Raw genomic sequence first — 6722 nt, 5'->3', positions numbered from 1 at the left:
GTGTAAATCATTAGTAGATTGTACTTAGGATAATAGAAGATCATTTCCCTTTAGAATTGTATTACTTGCAAGGCAAGAAATTCTCTTTGGTTTACTATAAACTAGTATATGCCCACATACAAAGTATGTGAAATTTTTTACTTTTATTTTAAAATTGAAAGAGAGAGAAAGAGAGTGAGAGAGAACGTGGGAGTGGGGAGGAAGGGAGAAATGTTTGTTTTTTTATTTTTTTTTACTTTTTGTAAATGAGAAATGATAAAATTACCTGTAGGTGAGGTTTAAAAAGAACAGCAAAATTTTGTTTTGTGAAATTACATTATCGTCCTTAACTTTTTTTTTTTTTTTTTTTTGTGATAGAAAACAAAAATGTATTTTCACTCTCTTTTAGTTGACAAAGAGGGTTTTATTTATATGTAGTTTAGATAAAGACACAATGCATGGGGAATAACACACAGAATTCCTCAAGCCTATTCTCTCAGATAAAATAAGTCATAACAATTAGGTTATTTTGTTAAGAAGAGTTTAGGGAAGCCATTTTCATTAAAACTCTCAAAAATTTTATGAGTGTGTTGTAGGCCTATTTAACTAAGCTATTCTAGGGGAATAGAGAGAGGGAGGCCGGCGGTAGTGAGAGAGAGAAGAGAGAGATTTAATTGTGAGGTGTGTGTTGTATCACCCTATTATGCCTTTATTTATAGTAGTAGGATAGGTTAAATCCTTACCCTTTTAGGATTACAACTCTAATAGGAATTAGACTACTAAAAGGAATATAAAAGATATCCCTAGATACACTAGGATTTACACAATCGCATTCCTATTCTAAATATGGCTGTAACACTCCCCATTGAGTGTGTAAATACTCAAACAAAACATCGCATCAGATCTTTAGCAGATAAGGTAGAACAATTGATGAAGTCGGCAACATAACGGGTGAGTGCGAGTCTCAAATTTAAAGAAAGTATGCATTGGTAGTAAAACTCACAAAATCTCGTTATGGTAAAACCGAAGGTGGGAGAAAAACTTATAGACTAAGGAGAAAAGTGAGAAGTATGCATAATGTCTAAAACAAACGTCAAACAGGACGAAAGTTGTGAACTCAATGGAGTATGATCATCCTAGGATGGGTGCCTCATTGTAATGACCCGTCCCCAAAAATTATGGTTTCTATAATTTTAAAATATGGAATTACGAAAATGCCCTTCGAGGCAAATATGTTGACTTTTGTGGACTGCCTTGTCCTGTCACATAAGATCTGTTTTCTTGGAGTATAGTACTCATCACTACGAACACGTGGGTGCAAGCGAAATCAAATTTGGAGTTATAACGAAGGAGTTATTAACGAACGAAGTTGAGGGCAAAATGGTCATTTGACCATAAATCTGGAAGGCTCCAGATTTTGCTGGAGCAATTAGTTGATGCCACGTGTGTGGCTGAGATGGAAAAGAAAGGAGAGAAAATGAGGAACTGGACCAATCAGAAAAAAAAGGGAGGTGATGAGTGACCAATGAGAAGAGAGAGCAATGAGGGAAATGAGGGAGGAGAGAAGGAGGGGAACCGGCCGGGTTCCCCTTGACCCGTGTGACCCAACCCTGTTCCCTTGGAAATTTCCAATGGTTTTCCGTCGATTTCTCTGGTGAACCATGTCAAACAATTATCTGTGAACCACTCCACGTCTTTCCCTCTACCAATCCCACCCCAAAATGGAAGAAATTGGACCCGATTTCAAGAAGAATAACACTGATGGGTGCGGTGGTTCCATGACGACAATTCGTCCTTTTCTGAAGCCAACTCCATTGACCACCACCACCAATAGACTCCCCTCAACCTTAGGAACAAAGCCCAATGCATTGGTTGTGGCGTCAGAGCTTGTTTGGAGTCGAATCAAGAACACATAATTCTAGGATTTCCGGCAGTTCGAGGGTGATTTGAGGTGTATCCTAGCCTAATTAGACTTCGGCCCAGGTATGAAAGTTGTTCCCCTCATTGAGATCTTCATTCCTATAAAATTTGGAATTTTTTGGAGTTGAATTTTCCTACAAGTCGGGGCTGTCGGCCTTCGCGTGGCCCTTTGGCCGCTGTCCCATGACAGCTCGTGTGGTGATGCATGCGGGAAAACCCAAGGTCCCTCCTTCAGTTTTCGACGTGCCGGATTTGAATTCGCCATCCGTTTTCCCAAATTCTAACATTTTAGTATAGTTTTACTAAATGGTCCCCAATTTTGTTTAGGCGCGTTGGCGGGAAGCGACGTCATCCTAGCTAGCTCAAGCAGCTCCTGGGCAATAAAATATCTGTCAATGGACCCCTTCTTAACTATTGTGTTTTATAAAATATTAGCCTAGCATGCATTGCATATTCTATGATTTGAATATGTTTTATATTATGCATTATGAACTTTTATAATCATGGTTTACGAAATAGTTTGATTTATCAAAATCACGTTTTATTAAAGGTTATGAAATATTGAATTTGCAATTATGGATTTCTATGGATTTATTATGGTTATGAAGATGGTTTAAGCTAGAAAGTTATGATTTTATGAGATGATGCTTTGAGCATTTGAACTTCGAGATTTAATATGAGTTTTTGAGACATGTTTTTGCTACTTATCTAATGGGTTATCATACCGCACATCCGCACACCACGGGTATGGCCATATGACACAGTTGATGAGGAGAAGTGAGATAGGATATATGATATACCCCCAGCTTCACTGTCGAAAGCAATGTCAGATAGCTTCACTAGCCACGGCTAGTATCGGTGTGGATGTATGCTATTTTATACAGCTTCACCTTCGGGTAATGGACAGGTTATTCGGCTTCACCTTCGAGTGATGGATAGGTACTGCCTTCGGGCGACTATGATATCCCTAGTTGAGTACTTCATTGATGAGATTTAAGGAATTGCCTTCGGGCGGCGTTTTCAGCGTTAATGAGCATGGTTTTACACATACATGTTTTACGAATGTTTTACATGGCATGCTAAGGTTTTTCATAAAACCTATATGTAGTATTATATATGTGTTTTCAAAACAAGGGGTTATTATGGTTAGAATAAAAATGTTTTCCTATTATTAGTATATTATTATAAACTTTGGTCCACTCACCTTTTTGGTTTTTGCGCCCCTTCAGGAGTTAGGATCGAGGCACATGATCTTGGCATCAAGGCACTTCAGCTTAGGTATCTTTGAACCTCTTTTGTGTGAGCCTCATTCCTTGGCTCGTACCTTTCTATAATAATTCTTTCACATTATTCTTGCTTAGTTGTATGCTTTGAACACGATTCTACTTTGGTTTTATCTGTTCTAATTACATCTTTTAGTTATATGCATGTTTAAAATGGCTTCATCACCCTTGGGGTGTGTAACTCATCAAAACCTCATTAGGTATCAAAAACCCAGTGGGAAAAATGCTCCTAATCGTAGGAAAAAAAGTACATTAATATCAAGTGAGTATGCTCCAGGATACTCCCCCTGAGTTCGACATAACTTCCAAATAAGAGAACTACAAGCAATTCAATTAAGATAATTTATGCATACTGATTCCCTGGACGAGCTTCTGAAAAGTCGACATGTGTAATGACTTGGTAAAGAGATCGGCTAGGTTGTCTTGGGAACAAATTTGCTTGACTTCAATGTTATGATGCTATTGTTGCTGATGAGAATAAAAGAACTTCGGTGCTATGTGCTTGGTCTTGTCTCATTTGATGTATCTTTTCTTTAACTACTCGATACATGCTGCATTGTCTTCAAAGATCGTCGTAGGAAGGTTAACAACGGAAGTAAGACCATTAGTGCTTCAAATATGTTCCATAACTGTTCTTAACAAAAAACACTCAAGCGATGCTTCATACAGGGCTCTCAACATGGTTCGAAGAAGTTGCAACTAGCGTTTGCTTGGTATACCTCCAAGATATAACGGTGTTTCCAATGGTAAAGACATAGCCCGTTTGAGAATGTGCCATATATGGGTCAGACAGATATCTAGCATCTACGTAACCAACAAGGCATGAATCAATTCGAGAATCGAGGGGGGCGACAACTCTCAAAGATTCGCAGGTATAGAACAAGCCCAAATCCGTCGTACCCTTGAGGTAGCGAAAAATGTCTTTAACACCATTCCAGTGTCTGCGTGTGGGAGCATTGCTATATCTAGTCAAAAGATTAATAGTGAAGGAGATGTCAGGTCTAGTGCATTAAGCCAAGTACAATAAAGCCCCAATTGCACTTAGGTATGGAAGTTCGGCCTTTAAAATCTCTTTCTCATCCTCTTTTGGATGGAAGGGATCTCGTTTAGCATCTACAGTACAAACAACCATAGGAGTACTCGAAGGCTTCGTTTTATCCTCATTAAAATGTCACAACTCCTTTTGGGTGTAGTTTGATTGATGTACTAGGATTCCATCCAAATAGTGCTCGATCTCTAGGCCGAGGCAATATTGAGTTTTTCTAATATCTTTCATCTCAAATTTCGATTTCAAGTGCACGACAATTTCCTTAAGCTCTATGGGAGTTCCGATGAGGTTCATGTCATCGAAATAAATTGCAATGATTGCAAATCTGAAATGCGACTTCTTTATGAACACACATGGGCATAATTCGTTGTTCACATAACCCTGACTTGTCAAATATTCACTCAGACGGTTATACCATATCCGCCCAGATTGTTTCAATCCATAGAGTGATCTCCTCAATCTAATAAAGAGAGTGTTCTATGGTCTAGAACTATTTGAACCAGTCAATGGAAGTCATTCTGGAACTTTCATGTAGATTTCTGTATTTAGATCCCCATAGAGATACGCGGCTACCACGTTCATAAGCTGCATATTCAGTTTTTCATAAACTACCTAACTGATGAGGCAGCGGAACGTTATAATGTCCATTACGGGGGAATACGTATCCTCGTAATCAATCCAGAGTGCTGAGAGAAGCCTTGCGCTACGAGGCGTGCTTTGTATCATACTATTTCATTCTTCTCATTACGCTTCTTCATGAAAACCCACTTGTAGGCCACGAGTTTCACTTGTGGTGGAGTAGGAGCTATAAGTCCAAATACCTTACATTTCGCAAGCGAATCGAGTTCGACCTAGATTGCTTGTTTCTAGTTTGACCAATCTGTTCTACGTCGGCATTCAACAACGAAACGTGGTTTAATCTCATCGCTAAGCATGATGTCAGTAGCTACTGTGTATGGAAATGCATGTCCACGATAATCTCATTCCGATTCCAAACCTCATCCAATACTGCGTAGTGGACCAAAATCTCGTGATTCTCGGGAGGTCTGGTTGTCTCGTCTAAGACATAACCGTAATCTAGAATATTCTCATACGTTGGAACAAATGAGTGAGTGATGGTCGGATTCAAACTAGGGTCACTAGTGGTGCTGATTTCCTCTTTCAGGGTTGTGAATCATTTGAACCAAGGGGTCTGCCACGCTTTAAGGTCGGAGCAGATGATTGGATAGCTACCAATGTAGCAAGCCTCGTGGAAGGTGCGGCCTCTCCACCTTCGGGGACGGTCTGGCCTTCCCAGGCGAGATTGTGATGTGCGCGGGGTACATCTATCCTTGTAGGTGCATTTGTAGTAGGTATATGTGATATTGTCACCTTAGCTAGATCATTAAGAGCATCCAACATGCTCTGAACATAGGGTACAAGATGTTCCATTTCAATCCTTACTAATATGCAATAATCGTCAAAAGTCTGCGACTTAAACTCTCCAACATTGTCCAGTCGAATCGACTTGATCGAATAATCAGGGTGGTAAGCTCTTAGCTTAATAATTTGTGCTACGAGTTTCACAAATGCAACATTACGTGTGGACAATAGGCAAACATGTGACCATCTTGTCGATGCATTAACCAACACCATAAAATATCAAAATGGTTTGTATATTGGTTGGATAGGTCCATAAATATCCCCTTGAATCGTTTGAAGAAAATTAGGAGGGTTGTGAATAATCTTTGTAATCGAGGGTTGAGATTCAACTTCCTTAAAAAACAATATTTGCATGGCGAAAATCAAACATAGGGAGGTAAATGATGCCCATGTGATGATTTGAGGATACGGCGCATCATGTCACATTTGGGATGTCCCATACGGTCATGCCAAAGTAGCAAAGTGCTCTGGGTCACATGGCTGGCCACATGGTGGGCTTCTATGCCGTGAATGGTTGTTATGTACAACCCAATCGGGAGACGTTTCAACTTCTTGTGAATATGCTTTTGGCCATATTCGTGCGAAGTGATGCAAATAAATTCAGATCCATTATCTTCAGTGGTTTCAATATGATATTGATTATCTCGAATATCTTTAGAACTCAGTAACGTTCTTCTGGAATATGGAGAATAGAGGGCTTCTTTAATGGTTAAGACAATACCATTGGACAACATGATACGAGCCTCTCTGTATCCTTCAATTAGGTTGGATGAGCCTGAGAGAGTTGTTAGAGGTGTTTTCTTAGGTACAAAGTTAGTAAACTAGTGTCACTCACGCAATATGGTGTGCGTGATAGTACTATCAGTTAGACAACTAACTTCCCCACCAGACATACCTAGAAATAAATTGATTGAATTGGTCACATACATAAAATATAATTCCATTCATTCAATTAATCAATTCGAGAAATAATATCCTGATAGGATTAAAAGCACACCACAAAAGAGCACACAAATGTCCTATTGATTTTCCTTATTAACACTAAGATTTTTCAATTGTAGCATATGAAA

This window comes from Malus sylvestris, chromosome 1 (assembly GCF_916048215.2).
Source record: "Malus sylvestris chromosome 1, drMalSylv7.2, whole genome shotgun sequence".
Taxonomy (NCBI): Eukaryota; Viridiplantae; Streptophyta; class Magnoliopsida; order Rosales; family Rosaceae; genus Malus; species Malus sylvestris.
This window is presented reverse-complemented; position numbering follows the sequence as displayed.